General features: G+C 42.6%; 1 long non-coding RNA gene across 1 annotated transcript in view; it reads right to left on the reverse strand.

Moving 5' to 3' along the window:
• Positions 1-440: 440 nt before the first annotated feature.
• The window catches only part of LOC123363591, a 29712-nt gene continuing 11279 nt past the window's right edge, over positions 441-18873 (reverse strand). The window contains exons 2-3 of the long non-coding RNA XR_006576824.1: positions 2611-2700; positions 441-900 (exon numbers count right to left, since the gene is read on the reverse strand). This is a non-coding gene — a long non-coding RNA (uncharacterized LOC123363591). The remainder of the gene's footprint in view (positions 901-2610; positions 2701-18873) is intronic.

The following is an 18873-nucleotide window of genomic DNA, read 5'->3' on the forward strand; positions in this document are numbered from 1 at the left end:
GGGGAGTCAGAAAGAGGGAAAATCTTCTGACACCAAAATACCGTTTGGGACTTTTGCTTGTCTTTCTTGTGAATGATTAGTTTGTAGAACCTTCTGTCATACTGTCTGGAGCGGCTCACAACTCTGAGTGACTATCTCAGGACCAACTGCCAGAAAACAGGGCAGATTTCCCAAGCTGGTGGTGTGTTCTGTAATTAGATTTCACCACACCAGTAACAAATGTAAACTCCTGGATCATTATACCAGTCTTAGATTGGAAAGTCTAAGGGGACAGTCTGTGACTCCATGGTATCTTGCCACCCAGACAAACTGAACTTTGTGGTAAAAGGTTATTAAAACCAAAAATCACACCACATCCCAAGAGACTAGCCACTTACCTCAGATCAATTGGCACTCCAGATCTTACATCAAAGACAACACTGGCAGCCAGTTCTATAGGAAACTATAAGTTTATTAGCTAAGAATAGGAAATGAGTTATTGAGAGGTTAACGCAGGTAAAATATATTAACAGGTGAGTCACCGTTTGTAATTCCATATGATGTTAATGATGTAATAAACTGCCAGTTTCCCAGAAGTCTTTCAGGGTACCCAGATGGCCTCTGGGGATCTCTGCTTTGCATCTGAAACACTTCCCTGGAACAGTCCAGTCATAGATCTTTCTTTGAATCCATATTTATAGTTTCTGCATATAGAAAGCAAGCTGACAGTGTCTCTACCCGTGTGGGCTTTTCCTTCGATGACAGTGAGTGAGGAATGCACCTGGTCTTTTGACTTCTGACCATCATATATGGCCACTTGCTTTGAAATTAGCATTCTATGTTTAAGTCCTTCATTATTGTTTCACAAGATTTCTTTGATTGGTTGTTCAGTTGCAGGGGTATACATAAGGTCAATGTTTGCTATTACGTTATAACAGGAACAGATAAGTGAAAACATGCAAATAACATCCCATTAGTTTTCATGAAGTTTAAACACACAATACACTCTTCTACAACTGACCATTACTTTGATCTGTACTAATACACAAGCGAATGGAACTGAATACATTCTAGCATGACCTGGTCTGCCAGCATCATACCTACATTTACCTACAATGAAGAAATAACATTAAATTCAAGATAAAATTGAATGCAGTGATTGTGAAAGGTACCAGATTGATAGTCTCAAACTGAAACTTCTATTATCCACAGAATCAAGTCCAGTATGTAGACATGCAAGATACCCCATCAATATGTGTCAATATTGTTCTGAAATATGATAATTTAGTCTCTCTTGACTCTCTGCTGAGAGTATAAAAAGAGTTGGCAATTGTGGTGGAGCTTTTTGCAGAGAAATCTTCCCACTGGGAACTTTGAGATCACCAAAGATTACACACAACACATTTGGACAGCTGTCAGACTGTGATGTCTTATTTGCTACTTTTCTGAGACAGATTAGAAAATTACTGGTGTGGTGAGCAAACTTTGTCAACTCTGAACTTTTTTCCCCCATGTATTTTAATGTCTCATTTTAAAAACTGACACTGGCTTTCACCTTCAGAAATTACAAAGAAGTATTACTATCCTCCCCATAGTAATGACACATATCATGTAGAGCAGCAGCTCAATGAAGAAAGGGTATGGAAATTGTTCTGGTCAGGCAGTAGCATGTACTGGGGAATGGGGCAGCAAGTAGGATAAATGCTTTTTATAAGACATGTTTAAGCCAAGAAGCTGACAGTTGAAAGAATGTACCATGGTGCTGGGCCATTGTTCAGTACAATCAGAAAACATTACTTCCTGCAGCTTATGTTCCAGTGAGGCTTCCTGTCCAAGTAAGGACCTGGCCTGTCCCTGTTCAGTTTGAGGGAGAAAATTAACACCCAAAACTGTATGCTTAAAAATATTTCCGTTGTTACACTATCCCCATTCACCTCATCCATTTCTGCAATCACATCCATACAATATTTTCCTACTTGCAAAATTTGTAATTATCACCGGTTGCTACGTTCTTTATAAATTAGAGTTATAAAGAGTGGGTAACTTGCCTACAAAAGTTTGACTTTTAATGTGTAAAGAAAATCTCATATGATGAAATATAAGGGCCAAGTAGAACAGATATTAAAATTAACCACTTGCAGAAATTCTGCAGTTTGGGAAGAAAGGAGATTGGGAGGGAAGCAGAAGGAATCCTTGTAGATTTCTGGTGCCACAAATCATTGCCAGATATACCACCTGATATCCCCATTTAATATATTTCTACTGTGACTTTTGAGCATGTCAAAGAGCTTCAAAAACAATTAATTACTGTTCCCAACACATTTATGGGGCAGGAAAGTATCCCTATTTTACTGATGGGGAAAACTAGGGTAGAAGTCTGTTGGAAACCAAACCCTGAACTCCTGACTACCAGTCCTGTGTTCTAACCACAGAATCATTCTGTCTGTCTTATTTATTGCATGATTTCTAAATTTATTTTTAACTCTGTGGATATTCCCTGGTCTTATTGTCTTAAGAGCAAGTAATCTCTCATCTGACGAAGGATGCAACTACAACGGAGCATCTCCCAAAAGAGATCACAGTAAGCAGGTGCTCCAATTTTTTACCCTACTTCTGTGTAGTCTTACTTACTTTTCTTCTCCCCTCCTGTTATGGCTGTTCTTGCTTTCCTCTTTCCTGCTTTATCTTCTTTTTTCTGCTGCAGTTGCAGCTGTGAGAGAGCTGTCAAAGAAGTGAATTTTACATTTCAGAACAGAGAGATTTTTGGTTGTCTTCTGGTAATTAACTCCAAAGCACTAGCCCAGTTGCTAGAGCCCTGCAAATCCGTGGATAACTACATCTGTGGACCATGTTTGTGCATTGCAGATTGGATGCAGACACAAATTTTATATCCGCACAGGGTTCTGCCAGTTGCCAAGAAAGCTTTATAGCCTGCTGAGGTGGACAGTGTTTTTTAGTTCTTGAGGAACACAGCTGCCAAGAGAGGTTATTTTCAAAAGTGAGGTGTTGGGTGGGCCAATTTAGTGAAGAACCTTGAAGATTAATATTAATATTTAAAATTTGGTCCACTAGTCTATGAAGAGCTATGTAGTGAGCAGAGCACTAAGGTGATATGCTCTTGGTAACTTCTGTTGCTAAAGTGGTGAGCTCTGGCATTCTGGAGTAAAGCATTTTTAAATGTTGAAATGTTTGTACCTAGTGTAGTGAGTTGCAATAGCCCAGGCTAGAGTTAGTCTGGGTTTTTTTAGAATTGTACTGCAAGACACATGCTTTTAAAATAAGTTTCCTACAAATGCAAGGAATTGGCACATGACCAGATACAGCTGTAGGTTGCTAGTTATAACTGAGAGATGAATAAATATTATTGACACTGGTTTCTTTTAGCTGGATTATGATTTCCTCTAAGAAGTTTTCTTTATATAGTAAAATGACATGTTTTTGTGAGTATTACCAAATCATCTTTGTAACTGTCATATCCAAAAAGACTGTTCCTATAATTGAAATGTGTATTTTAAAGGAGCAGTAAGCTATCTCTCCATGTGGTTGTCTTAAGGAATAAGTTTTAAAGTATAATTTCAATTACAGTTTCACATGTAGCAGGAATTAATGTACAGTAATTCTAGAATGCATTGTCTTAGAGTATTATTTTAAGGGAGTCGTCTTCTTTCATTACTTCAGTCCTGTCAGTCACTCATTTATTACTTTAACATTTAGGAATGTCAAGTCAGATAAATTTATGATTAAATTCCTTGTGAGTGGTAACTTCCAGTTTGCTGTATTGATTGCTAGCTAGCTTCCACATTTACCAGTTAGAAGCTATCTTGTGACGTTAGCTCATGAAAATATAAAGCTACACCGCATTACACAAAATCTCTTTATCATATGCCCTGCCCACCTTCCTACGCTTTCTAAATTCTAGCAAACTAAGCCCTGCCCCAAGTTTACAGCTCAAGCCCCTTCCTTTTCTTCACCATCCATTGCCAGCTAATTCCATCCTAGCCATGTCCCTCTACAATCCCACATGTTCCCAAATTATACCTCCCTTTTCCCTCCCCTATGGTCTTGGGGGGAAAACTGTAGAAGGGAGGGAACCATCCAGAGCTTCCAACCACTCGGAGCAACTGCGGAATCAGACAAAGGTGGGGCCTTTGGACATTCAGTGAACTTTATTTTTGACTGGACTTTTTCTGCCCTTCACTGATCAGCTGTTTATTCCAACCTTCTATCTTCAGTCTTTTTAATCTCCGCTTTTCTCCATGACTGCCCCTCTTACTTTCGTCTATACTCCTGTCTCCCTCAATATCCCCTCTATCTTTGCTTTTCTTTGCATTCAGCTGATCCCCTCTTAATGCCCTCCTCCCCTGTTGTGATTCCCTGAATTGAACTCCTTTCCTTGTAGTCCATTTTAAGTATAGTTTTGCTCCTTCTAATTGTTTACTTCTTAAACATTATTCTTATTATTCTTGTACTCTTCCACTTCATCATTTACCTTTATCATTATGCAGATGCATGTCACTGTGCTGTTTAATTTATATTTTAAGAGCAAATACTCATTGAAAATATTTATAAGTTAATAGTTGCTAGTAGTCTTAGCAATGACCTCTGTGTTTCTAATATACCACTTGCTATGTTTTTTACTGTGATTTTTAATTTGGAATTTTTAATTCTAACTTTTTAATTTTATAGCACAAGTTTATTCTGTTGGATCATGTGACTTCCAGTCTGACTGATTTCCTGGCCTGGTGTCAAAATTTTGCTTTCATTTGATCCACCAATGGGGATTGCCTTTTGCAACTGTTATTTTGCCTCTCAATCCAGCCCTTAGTGCTTTTTCGCGTGTCACTGCTTGTGTGTAGAACTTGATGCTCAAATATTCAATAAGGGCAGTACACTGTGTCTCATAGTAAATCCTTCTTAAAGGCAAAAATCTACTATAAGTTTTGCTGAACATAAGAATAGCCATAGTGGGTCAAACCAATGGTCCATCTAGCCCAGGATCCTGTCTTCTGACAGTGGCCAGTGCCAGGTGCTTCAGAGGGAATGAACAGAACAGACAATCATCGACTAATCCATCCCCTGTCGTCCACTCCCAGCATTTGGCAGTCAGAGGTTTAGGAACACGCAGAACATTGGGTTGCATCCCTGATCATCTTGGCTAATAGCCATTGATGGCCCTATCCTGAGGAACTTATCTAATTCTTTTTTGAACTCAGTTATAGTTTTGGTCTTCACAATATTATGAACACACATCTACAACCCCAACATAGCTTGACAACCACAAGAATTCAAAAATCATGAGTTATACACCCTCAAGTCATGACATCTTTTAAATGATATTGGGTTCTTTTTATATGCCTCTGTGTTCCTGAGCCTTTAGGGTACAGTAGGCCCAGTTCCACAAAAGCAGGAGCCTAAACACCTGAAAGAATCTTAGCCTAGCCTCATACTTTTCCTGTTGCCTCTCCCCCACATTTCATATACCTAAGGCCATATCTACACTACAAACTTAGGTTAACTCAAGTTACATCACCATACAGTCACCACAGTTAGTATGTCACTTGTGTGCATGCCTACTTGACTCTTTTTCTGCCGTGAGCGTACTTACCAGACGTGCTTGTATCAGTTCAGAGTGTGGTGCACCATGGATAGGTATCCCACTGTGCAATTTGCCACCGTCCACCGCACTGTATTTTGGGAAGTTTTGGCAACGCATGCTGCGGCCCAAATGGGTCACACAGGAATGACTGTGATCCTGGGATCAACTTTCTATAAGGCAATGTTCACCATCCCTTAATTTTGTACGTATTGCATATGTAAAATTATACATAATTTTTCCCCTTTTTTTCCTAACTCCCACAAACCCACGTGGCCCTCCTCACTGCCAGCCATCTCTGACAGATGCATGGAGCCTGCACAGCTCTGCATTATTGTCATGAGTGTTGCAAGCCCAGGGTGCATGATTTTGCAGTATTTGCAGAACTGCAAGAAAAGAAGGGAGATGATGATTCCATGCAGGACAGATTGCTGTGAGACATAGTGACAACCAATTCAAACTTCTTAGTGGCATTCATGGAGCAACTACAGATGGTGGAGAACCAGTTCTGGCCCTGAGAAACAAGTTCCACCTGATGGGATCGCAGGTTTGGGATTATGAGCAGTGAGTGCAGAACTTTTGGATGTGCAAGGTCACACTCCAGGATCTGTGTGCCGAACTTGCCAAAATGAGAGCTGAACTGACTGTGGAAACTTGCAACACCAGATTGTGACCAGTCAGTCAGAGGTCTCTCAACTAGGGTTGCCAACTTTCTACTCGCACAAAACTGAACACACTTGCCCTGCACCCCCACTCACTCCATCAGCTCTCCCACCCTCACTCACTCTCCCACCCTCGCTCATTTTCACCAGGCTGGGGCAGGGGGTTGGAGTCCAGGGGGGGTGAGGACTCCAGCTGGGAGTCTGGGCTCTGGTGTGGGGCTGGGGATGAGGGATTTGGGGTGCAGGAGGGTGCTCCGGGCTGGAATTGAAGGATTCAATGAGCAGGAGGGGGATCAGGGTTGGGGCGGGGAGTTGTGTGTGAGGGCTCTAGGTGGGGCTGAGGATGAGGGGTTTGGAGTGTAGGAGGGTGGTCCAGGGTGGGACCGAGGGGTTTGGAGGGCAGGAGGGGGATCAGGACTGGTGTTGTGACACGGGAGAGGGTCGGGGTGCAGGCTCTGGGTGGTGCTTACCTCATGCAGCAGTTCTCAGAAGCAACAATATGCCCCCCTCTGGCTCCTACAGGTAGGCGTGGCCAAGCAGCTCTGCATGCTGCCCCATCTGCAGGTGCCAGCCCCACAGCTCCCATTGGTGGTAGGTCCCGGCCAATGGGAGCTGCGGAAATGGTGCTTGGGGCATGGGCAGTGTGCAGAGCCCCCTGGCTGCCCCTATGTGTAGAATTCAGCGGGGGGACATGCCGCTGCTTCCGGGAGCCATGCAGAGCCACTGTTTATGCTGTTTGGGGAAAACCCATCTCAGCGATCGCTGCAAGATTTGCAGGTCATTTAAGCCTCTGACCAAGAGAGAAAGGGACATTGCACTCCAGGCTATTCTGATGGAGTTGGTGCTGACCCCGGCTCCGGCACACTGCTCTGAGTTAGCACCGGCCACCACGGTGTCGGTGCACAGCTACCCTTTAGTGCCATCGACTAGTCGGCACTGCTCCCCTTCCATGGGGCATGCCAAGAATGCTAGGAAGAGGCCTTCTTCGCCGCAGCACCAAAGTAAACCCAGGACAGAGGCTAGACCCATGTTGGGCAGTCCTCAATCCCCACCAGCCTCGGCCTCTGACTCAAGTTGAGCGGAGTAGCCTATTTGGAGCAGGCCTCCCCAGGTGTCCGGATGCCCTCCACACTGGAGGCCCTGCAGGCAGCCCAGGATGTTATGTCCATGCCAGTTCCAGGAGCACCACTGATGTTGGCCCTGTGCTCCAGAGGCAAGCCGCCGCTGGGATCACTGCAGTCACCCCTGGTTCGGTACTGGTTTCGGTCAAGGGAACGTTCCCGACACCATTTGCTGCCCAGCGTTTGTTCAGAGCAAAGTCCATGTGGATTGCCCTCAACGTCCACCAGGCTGTCTGGTTGGGTTCCGTCTGACCAAGACTCTCGGCACCGCTCCGCCTCGAGGAGCGAACACCGGCGGGACCGGGCATCAATCGCCAGCATCCTGCTGTCGCGGGTCTGCCTGCTGGAGCCAATCGCAAAGCAGCTGTTACCAACGGTACCGGGCCTCCACATTGGGATTGTGGACCTAAACCTGGTGTTGGCCCATCTCACGGGCCCCCCATTTGAGCCGCTAGCCACGTGCTCCTGGTCACACCTCTCGTGGAAGGTGGCCTTCCTGGCTGCAATCACATTGGCTAGGCGGATCTCGGAACTCAGGGCCCTGACCTCCAAGTCCCCGTACACGGTGTTTCATAAAGATAAGGTCCTGCTTCACCCACACCCTTCATTCCTCCCGAAGGTGGTCTCCACCTATCACATGGGTCAGGACATTTTTCTGCCGGTCCTCTGCCCCAAGCCCTATGCGTCCAGTGAGGAGCGCCGTTTCCACACACTGGATGTGAGACGGGCTCTGGCTTTTTACCTGGAGCGGACTAAGCCATTCAGAAAGTCTTTGCAACTGTTCATCGCCTCGGCGTGAAAGGTCAGCTGATCTCCACTCAGTGTCTCTCCAACTGGATCACCTCATGCATCCGTACCGGTTATGACCTGGCAGGAATCCCTCCGCCACCAATTGTGAATGCACACTCAATTAGGGCGCAGGCCTCATCGGCTCCTTTTTGGCCCATGTCCCCATTCAGGACATTTGTAGGGCTGCCACATGGTCTTCAGTTCACACGTTCACTTCGCATTATGCGATTGTCTCTCAGACCAGGGAGGACATCGGGTTTGGCAGGGCTGTTCTCCATCCTGAGAGTTCGTGAACTCCTTCCCACCTCCAACAGATATAGCTTGGAATCACCTATTGTGGAATACACATGAGCAATCACTCGAAAAAGAAAGGAGAGTTACCTGATCCGTAACTGGTGTTCTTCAAGATGTGTTGCTCATGTCTATTCCACATCCCGCCCTCCTTCCCCTCTGTCAGAGTTATCTGGCAAAAAGGAACTGGGGGGGAGGGGCGCACAGCACCCCTTATACCACACCAAGGAGACGCCACTCCAGGGGTCGCTAGGGCACACCCCTACAGGTATTGCCAGTGTGCACGTGGTGAGCACACACACCTATTGTGGAATAGACATGAGCAACCCATGTCAAAAAACACCAGTTACGGAAAAGGCAACTGTCTCTTCCTCGCTGCTAAAAAAGTTTGAATTTTTTATCACCTTGCAGTAACAAAGGTGTCTGAGCTATTCTGAAGTAACACAATAAGGACAAGGCACTTGAATTTTAGCAGTGAGTGAAAAAGCTCAATAAATTGTCTCAAAAGCAAGATCAGAGAGCAATGTACTGACATGTGTGTGCCATGGTATAAAAGTGTCATTTTTGTATTGAAGTCTTGTTGCTCAATATGTGTAACAGTGACAAAGGGAGGAAGTCTGTATAAAGCACAATGGTAGATTTTCTGCTTATTAGCTTGTTTTCAAAAAGAAATCATAAGTATTTCAGATACTATTTACAATGTTTTACACTACTTTTAATGTTTTGTGGGCATTCAATGTTTCTTTACAAATAAACGATATGACCTACTCTGCAGTGGAAAAGGACTAATAAAGAAATATTCAGACTATCATTCAGGGTTTTGCATGCAATAGCCCTGAAATTCAACTCTGTAGAATGCTTTCTAAATCATCCTGAAAACACAGAACACTTGGTTCTCTCTGCTCCAGAAACTTGTTTTTTATCAAGTGTTATGTAATAAGTATTGTGATGCTGTTTCCTAGGCAGCTTGTCCTAAAGCTAAAGTGTCACTTATTATTTTTTGAGCTATAAACATCATGGACATACGGCACTTTAGCTTTACTACGAGATAACATAGGGGTTGGTGAACCCATACAAGAGTGCACTACTGACCTTGCTTACTTACCTTGTGGCGAACACCTCAAGTGTCTCCACTTACCATTCTCCAGTGAGATAACTATCTTGCCATGACCACTTATCCTTTAGCACTGTTCATCCTTCAGTAGAAGTCTTACATACTCAAAGATTTAAGGTCTCCCTGGCTGTGGGCATGAATAGTCAAGGACTTTCACAAAAACTCTAAAGTCATTTTGTGCTTTTTAAACGTTTTTCATGCCTGTGATCATCATGATACTAAAATGTGTATGTTATAAGATTTTTTTTAAATTCAGATTCTTCAGAATTACAGAAAACTTTTTTTTTCCAAAAAAGCTGTACTGGGCAAAAAGTCACTGTAATAAACATGAGTATGGCCGGTAAGAAGATTTCCATATATATTCTATTGTTTTCTGAATATATTATACAGTATCTTCAAACACCCCTCCCCATGCTTTTCTTGCAATTCACATTTTTGTGTTATTATATTTCCTGTTCTGAGTTAATATGACTTTATTTGGTTAAAATCTTATAAGTGATCTAATTATTTCAAATGAAATTTGATCTCCATTGATCAAATACAGCCAGATTTTGTAAACCACAAATGCACGTAGGTCAGATTTACTTATGTCACTCTTGTGATTGGTGTATGCACGCTGCATTGTTGAGTTTGACACATGCTGCTTATATGTCTGCAATTTTCATATCGTACCTACAAAATAAAGTCTGATTATTATATGGATAGATACTATGTTTGCAATTATGTAAATGTTAACAGCGTGAAATGTTTTCTTCTGTGAACAATACACAGAGAAATCTTTTGAGAAAAAAGTTGCACAGGTTTTGGCATATGAGAGGAGTAATACATATCCTGAAGGAATGAATAAAACAGGCAGAGTTAACCTGCATCAATTTTCTGCCAACTTTTCTTTGAAAGGCAAGCAATACACAGAATACAATGGAATCTTCAGCATATAAATGATGGTCCTGATCCCCCATTACTGGGATTATTTGGCGTATTAACCTTACCTTCAATGGGACCAGGATTAGGATCACTGGTTTTCTTCAAATTTCCCAGAAAATCTCCTTTGCTACATATGTAGGCACTGTAACAAACGTATTTATCAATTACATGACAAATGGTTATGTAAGCAGAGTCAGGATGAGCTCTACCCTGACATCTGGTGGTGAATTATGGCGAGCGTGGAAAAGAATTTCAGAGGCTGATCTTGTTTGCATAGGTACACCCACCCTGCTTAGCATGAGTCCACGGCAGCCCGAAATGGTCACTTTGACAGCTGTGGGATCCCCGATTTTTCTGTTATTGGGGCAGGAGGAATAACGTGTTGTTACTCTGATTATGTGAATGAAGGACTATGAAACTGTTTTATGACAGAGGGTCTCTCCATCAACTATGTAGCACTTGCTAGACAAGGGACATGGGTTCCAAAACCCAGTGAATAGAGAGAGATTGGAGACTGGTATGTGTATGGGCCTCCTTTGAGGGCCTGGAACACCAATTGCACCTCCTCCTCTCTCCACTGTTGAAGAGCAAAGCTAATTTTGATTGTATTAGGAGTCTATCTAGAGACTGCTGAGCTGAATTCACTTTGGGCCAATAGTGCACCAGCACTGGGGCTTCCCCTACTACAAGCAGAAATCACTAAGAGCTGAAAATCACTAAAAGAGCTAAACTTACTGAGCTGAGTGCTGTGTTAAAACTTGTGGGGGAGCCTGAAGATCTATCACTAAGCAGCTGGCAGAGCGGAGCAGCTTGCAGCATGGTTGGAGCAGCCCACAGAACAGTGAGCGGAGCAGAGTGGTTTGCGGGGATGGCTGGAGCAGCTCATGGGTCAGCTGGAGGAGCGGTGCAGCTGGTGGAGTGGAGCCGGTTGTGGTGAAGGCTGCAGGAGAACTCCACGGAGAGACAGGGCAGTCAGCCTCGGCCCACGTAAGGTGCCGCTTAACACCCTGTGTGCCCCTCCTATTTCCACCCATGCTGAGGGAGTAAAACTCTTTGAACTCTGGGGTGGCACTGACCAGGGACAGAGACTTTTGGGTTGTTGGACTTTGGGGTGATTGGACTTAAGACTCTAAGGGGAAAAGGACACTGCCAAAACTTACTTGGTGGGTCTTTTGCTCATGGTTTATGTTATGAATCCTGTTTGTGGTGTTTTCCCAATATGATGCCACATTGTTTCCCTCCTTTATTAAAAGGATTTTGCTACACTCAGACTCTGTGCTTGCGAGAGGGGAAGTATTGCCTCTTAGAGGCACCCGGGGGGGATGGTATGTAATTGTCCTAGGTCACTGGGTGGGGCTCGAGCCGGTTTTGCATTGCGTTATTGAAACGGAACCCCTGGATACTGAACCCAGCCCTTGATGCTGCCAACTCAGAGGGGCAGAAGGGTTACAGTTATAAATTATAATTACCAAAAATCCCTATAATTTAAGTTTATTTCTCAGCTATGTTATCCAGTGTATCCTACATACAGGAACAATCCATATATGTTCACTGAGCAATAGTTTAAAAAAATTCAACATCTAATTACTACCATATAGTGAAATTCCCCTCCTCCTTGTACTCAAGCCATGATGACCCAGACTGTATACAGGTATCTTTTATGGACACTTTTCCCATTCTGCAAAAGGAAGAAAGATTGCAGTTGTGCACTCCATGAAACAAGCCCTACAACTCTTTGAAGAGTATCATGATAGTCCATGGGGTGAACACCAAGGAACAGTCAAAACAAGAATTGTGCTGATCTCAAGATACTATTGGGCATGACAAAAGACATCACAGATTCGGTATGTAAGGTTATAAAACAAAATCCTGAAATATGTAATTTAAAATACAAATACAAATTTGAAATTTACAGTACAAAGAATATTTATACATTTAGTGTGAAAATGTAAACTTCATTCCCTCATAATAATAATTTCATACAAGAATGTTAATGTCATCATATTATTCTGTCCAAACTAGGTTGAGTGATGTCTGCATTGCCAGAAAGTGAGAAAGGAATTAAATCTGGATACCACCTTCAAAAGCATAAAGGTGAATTTTGGACTCTGAGACATCTACTACGTATCTTCTGAAATTACATCCTTTCCATTGTCCATGCATTAGGAATGTTCTTAGGGCAGACTGCATATACATCAGGGGTAGGCAACCTACGGCACGCGTGCCAAAGGCGGCACGCAAGCTGATTTTCAGTGGCACTCACATTGCCTGGGTACTGGCCACCAGTCCGGGGGGCTCTGCATTTTAATTTAATTTTAAATGAAGCGTCTTAAGCATTTTAAAAGCCTTATTTACTTTACATACATCAATAGTTTAGTTATATAATATACAGACTTATAGAAGGAGACCTTCTAAAAATGTTAAAATGTATTACTGGCACGCAAAACCTTAAATTAGAGTGAATAAATGAAGACTCGGCACACCATTTCTGAAAGGTTGCCAACCCCTGATATACATGATATACAGTCTTATTCACTTCCCTAAAAAGCAGTAAGAAATCTTTGAAAGAGAGAGTCAAAGATAATTGTTTATAATTATCCATTTTTACTATTGCTGCAAAATGAGGCCTTGAATTCACAACAATCAGTGCAATGCAGTGAGTGGCACAACAGAGTTCAACAATTACCTCGATTACTCCTTGCGCTGGCATGGCATATTTCTGCAGGTTTATTCTTATATCATTTTTCCTACCCCTATTCCTGTATTTCTTTTTTGTTTGTTTGTTTTTGTTCTGTTTCTAAAAATGGAAATTAGATTCTGTTGTGGAAAACATATTACAGTGTTTACTCTGATTACTAAATATGGGCTTATTCAGAACATTTAATAAGAGAGATACAAAGTATTACTGTAACCTGACCCTTGCATATACGTCAGTCGGCCCTGGGAATTGGTGAGAATGGATTTAATAGGGCCATTACCAACAACAAAAAGGGATATACTGTATATACTGATAGCCACAGATTATTTTACAGGATGAGTAGAAGCATTTCCACTTCAAAATAAGTCAGTATAGGAGGTGGCAAAGAAAATGTACAAAATTATCATTTGCTTTGGCTATCCACAGTGGATACTGACAGATCGCGGTTCTGAATTAAATAATGAGGTCAAGACTTATTCTTGTGGTTATTTTTACTATTTCTTCAACCACACTATCAGGTCACAGATAGTTGACTCTGACCATGTGCTTCATTACCCTCGTGATTTTTTTTAAAATGTAAATTGTTGCTGACAAGTTTTTCTGAACACCCACACTATTTTTTCTTACCCACCAAAAAAAACCCCAACATATTATTCCAGGTAGTAATACTAAAAGATGGGATAGTAAACCACAGAAATTGCACATAAAAGCAATGTCAAATAGGGGGAAGGAACATACATACCGATCTGTCCATGGGCAGCAGGTATTGCAGGCCAGAGGAGGCTGAGCCTCCCCAAACAGCCAGGCATGGCCCTGCTCCACCCAAAGCTGCCTCCTGCTTCCTGCCGTTTCTCCTGTGGCCCCAGCCCAGGCAGGCTGCTCTTCTTCCCCAAAGCGGACTGGAGTTGGGGATAGGGTGGGCCGGCCTAGGACTTGGGGCAGCTGGGGACAGTGGTGGGGCCATCCAGTGCTGGGGCCCCCAGTGCCCCAGGGCTGGGGATGCTGTGACTGTGCCAGCTGATGCTCCGGGGCTGGGGGCACTGGGGCTGCCTGCCAGGTACTCTGGGTCTGGGGGCACTGGGGCCACGCCACCTGGCACTCCAGGGCTAGGGATGCTGGAGCTGGCCATCAGACACTCCAGGGCTGGGGCCGCACTGCCCAGTGCTCTGGGGCTGGGGGCGCTGGGGCTACCCACCTGGTGCTCCAGGGCTGGAGCACTTGGGCGGGCCATCTGGGTGGCCAGGGCTGGAGCAGGGGGGCCAGAGGCTGCGGTGAGGAGCTCGAGGTTCCATCAGGGGAGAGGGGTAGAAGGAGAAGGGGAGAGGTGGAGCCTTGGGCAGAAGGGGTGGGGCCAGAGGTTAGCCTCCCTGAACAGGCAGCTCATGGACTGACCAAAGGAAAGTTTATAACTAATTTTCTTTCAGTTTAATCTGGATATGTCCAAAAAAATGGTAATAGAATGTAGCTTCACCAGCCCATACCACCCACAAACCAAAGGATTGGCTGAAAACGCTAACAAATCCATCAAAAGGTAATTTTAAGGATGGGAAAATTACAGTACTAAAGGCAAGTAGAATGCACCATGCCAGAAGCTGAAAATTGGTTCTAAATCTTCAAAGTTAATTTATTACTTTGCAAGTCTTTTTACCATATCACATGTGAAATGAAAAATAATCATAGCAATGCAGTGATAGCCTTCTCCTTACACCTTTTTGATTCCGTGTAATCTGTCTCAGTCAAGACACTACGTTTACTTTTTTTTCACAAACTAATCAATCACCATTTGTTACAGAGGATTGTGGAAGTTGGTTGATGACACTGGGAGTAACTGGGATGAATTTATTGATGACTTTTGTGTGTGTGTGTGATCTAAACTGAACATGACAACAAAGATGTCACCCTTTCGACTACTGTATGGCTTTGAAGCAACATTTTCAGACCAAGTCTCAGAGAATTATGTGGTAAGTGTATTTAAGTACCATCAGCTTTCATGTAAATATGTTATTCAGTGATTCTTTACTTCACAAATATAGCCCCATCTCCATTTCTTTACAAAGCCAACAAATTTCAAGGTTCTCAGTGAACAATACTACAAAGAGTACTGATTAAATCTGAAATCTAGAAAGGATGATGACATTGCACTGGCTCTTAGTAATATTTTTAAAGCACAAGAACAACAACCAATACAGTATGCTTGAAGAAAGAGTTCTAAATATGGGAAAATAACATTTGAGGTTGGGCACTGTGTTATGTTACTGAATGCAAGAAAGAGAACAAGAAAGGGATGGCCACTGCAAAGTACCTATTGTGGACCATACAAAGTTACCACTGCTATGGGTAAAAGAGTTAAATTGGAAACCATCTCAGAGAAACTTAAAATCTATGTACAGTATCTCCCACTTAAAGCCATTTAAAGAGCCACCAACATTAGGTGCTGAAAACAGATCAGAGGAAAATATGGAAAATCAAACTGCTGTGGGTGACATTGAAAAAACAGTCCCCTCAGAAGAGATTGGGAAAGGGGGTAGCATGTATCTCGCAAGCCTTATGACAGCAGAGTTATAAACGTGGAGGTCTCAGACACAGAAGAAGAGGAGTGTGTAGTGGAAGAAGTTGCAGGCAGCAATCCAAGTGATGTTGATGACCTGCTTATGGAGGATGGGAAAAACAAAGAATGGCTTCTGAAAAGTAATTGCTTACCGCACCCTTTTTAAAAACGATTTGTTAACGTATTTCCATTTACGAAGTATGTCAAAAGTTTTCATGTAAAAATGGCAGCATTCACAATAGTAAAACAGAGAAGAAGGAAACTGTATTATCATGCATGTAATGTGTGTTACCTTTTTTTTTTCCTCGTAACATTTTTACAGACCCACAAGGTTACACAGAAACTGGAGGCCAAAATGAGAAAAATCGGTTTGTATAATTTTTCATTTCCTGGCCTGAAGCCAAGAAGATGGCTGGGTGATGAGGTACCTTTTAAATAGCAATAAACATGGATGGTGACTGGACTGACTTGTCAAATATTTTTGAAATTTTAACTCTTTTTTTCCATCATCTGTTGCACTGGTCTACAATTTTTGAGAAGTTGTCTGCTTCAGAGATAAAATGTACTATTTATTATGTATTTTGATGTGCTGAATTCAAATATGACAATTAAAACAACTGATTGGCTACTGTTTCTAAGTTATTTAAGATTTTACATTTTATGTCTATGTATATTGTGTAGATAGTAGAGTTTTAATCATAAATTGTAAACCTAGGTCTTTTCATGTGTTTATGGTTGCTTTACATGATAATATTTCACCTGTCCTGTTTATGTAACATTTTAAAAATCAGCAAAAGGGTTATATAAATAAAATTTATTATGAAACAAAAGGCAAAAAACTATTATGTACATAGTTTAGTCCTATTCAGTGTTTACTCGGCGCTTCTTGGCTTGTCTCTTGTATTCATTAAATGGAGCATCTCTTGTCACTGTCCAGCAATAGTCTGCAAGCATTGATGGGCTCCATTTGCCCTGATAGCGTTTCTACATTGTTGCAATGTCCTGGTGAAATCGCTCACCGTGCGAAAAAAATCTAGATGAGAGTGCCAAAAATGTATCTTTAGTGACATGTTGCAACCAAGGCTTTTGTATGCCTTGAGGAGGTTTTCCACCAACAGCCTGTAGTTGTCTGCCTTGTTGTTTCCGAGAAAATTTATTGCCACTAACTGGAAGGCTTTCCATGCCGTCTTTTCCTTGCCACGCAGTGCATGGTCAAATGCATCATCTCGAAGAAGTTCACGAATCTGAGGACCAACAAAGACACCTTCCTTTATCTTAGCTTCACTTAACCTTGGAAATTTTCCACGGAGGTACTTGAAAGCTGCTTGTGTTTTGTCAATGGCCTTGACAAAGTTCTTCATCAGACCCAGCTTGATGTGTAAGGGTGGTAACAAATTATTCCTTGATTCAACAAGTGGTGGATGCTGAACACTTTTCCTCCCAGGCTCCAATGACTGTCGGAGTGGCCAATCTTTCTTGATGTAGTGGGAATCTATTGCACGACTATCCCATTCGCAGAGAAAACAGCAGTACTTTGTGTATCCAGTCTGCAGACCAAGCAAGAGAGCAACAACCTTCAAATCGCCACAAAGCTGCCACTGATGTTGGTCATAGTTTATGCACCTCAAAAGTTGTTTCATGTGGTCATAGGTTTCCTTCATATAGACTGCATGACCAACTGGAATTGATGGCAAAACATTGCCATTATGCAGTAAAACAGCTTTAAGACTCATCTTCGATGAATCAATGAACAGTCTCCACTCCTCTGGATCGTGAACGATGTTGAGGGCTGCCATCACACCATTGATGTTGTTGCAGGCTACAAGATCACCTTCCATGAAGAAGAATGGGACAAGATCCTTTTGACGGTCACGGAACATGGAAACCCTAACATCACTTGCCAAGAGATTCCACTGCTGTAGTCTGGAGCCCAACAGCTCTGCCTTACTCTTGGGTAGTTCCAAATCCCTGACAAGGTCATTCAGTTCTCCTTGTGTTATGAGGTGTGGTTCAGAGGAGGAGGATGGGAGAAAATGTGGGTCCTGTGACATTGATGGTTCAGGACCAGAAGTTTCATCCTCTTCCTCGTCTGACTCAAGTGAGAATGATTCTGGTGCATCAGGAACCGGCAGTCCTTCTCCGTGGAGTACTGGGCGTATAGCTGATGGAATGTTTGGATAATGCACAGTCCACTTTTTCTTCTTTGACACACCTTTCCCAACTGGAGGCACCATGCAGAAGTAACAATTGCTGGTATGATCTGTTGGCTCTCTCCAAATCATTGGCACTGCAAAAGGCATAGATTTCCTTTTCCTGTTCAACCACTGGCGAAGATTTGTTGCACAAGTGTTGCAGCATATGTGTGGGGCCCACCTCTTGTCCTGATCTCCAATTTTGCCGCCAAAATAAAGGTGATAGGCTTTCTTAACCATAGTGGTTATACTGCGCTTTTGTGATGCAAAAGTCACTTCACCACAAACATAGCAGAAGTTATCTGCACTGTTCACACAAGTACGAATCATCTCTGCTCACTTTGGCTAAACAGAAATGTGTCCCTTTGCAAAATCAAACACTGACAAATAAGAGAGCACGGCACTGTATGATTTCCAGAGCTGATATAGGGCAATTTGTTCAGCAGAGTGATGTAAGCTTCGTTATGACTGCATCATCCATGACTTCTAGGAATAACATGATGCAATTCATATCATGTATGACGCAATACCAGCTTCAGATTGCATCATTCATTGTTTGCCTAAAAAGCAAGTACTGTCCAAACCCAGTCATAGATTTATTCATAGATCCAGTCAAAGATGTATTTTAGTCATTTCTGGTTTAAATTGAGAGCCCTTCCCTTTATAACTCACTTATCCTCCACTATTCCCAAGTCATGGGTCGTATATACTGACCCAATAGCATAACTTGAAAACTAGAGCCAATCAACAATTTTAAGCATCATTTTTGTTCTCAGTGACCCAGAATTAGTAAAGTTTGACTACATTTATTTCAGAAGCATTTTGGCTGTAGAGCAGTGAGATGTGTATTTGTATTGTGTGGTCAAGAAAGCAAGTGGAAAGGTAGGCCACTTATTGTGACTATACATGGAAATATCAATTTTATCAATAATTAAACCATCAGATGAATATGTGGTAAAACA

The sequence above is a fragment of the Mauremys mutica genome, chromosome 2 (genome assembly GCF_020497125.1).
Source record: "Mauremys mutica isolate MM-2020 ecotype Southern chromosome 2, ASM2049712v1, whole genome shotgun sequence".
Classification (NCBI taxonomy): domain Eukaryota; kingdom Metazoa; phylum Chordata; order Testudines; family Geoemydidae; genus Mauremys; species Mauremys mutica.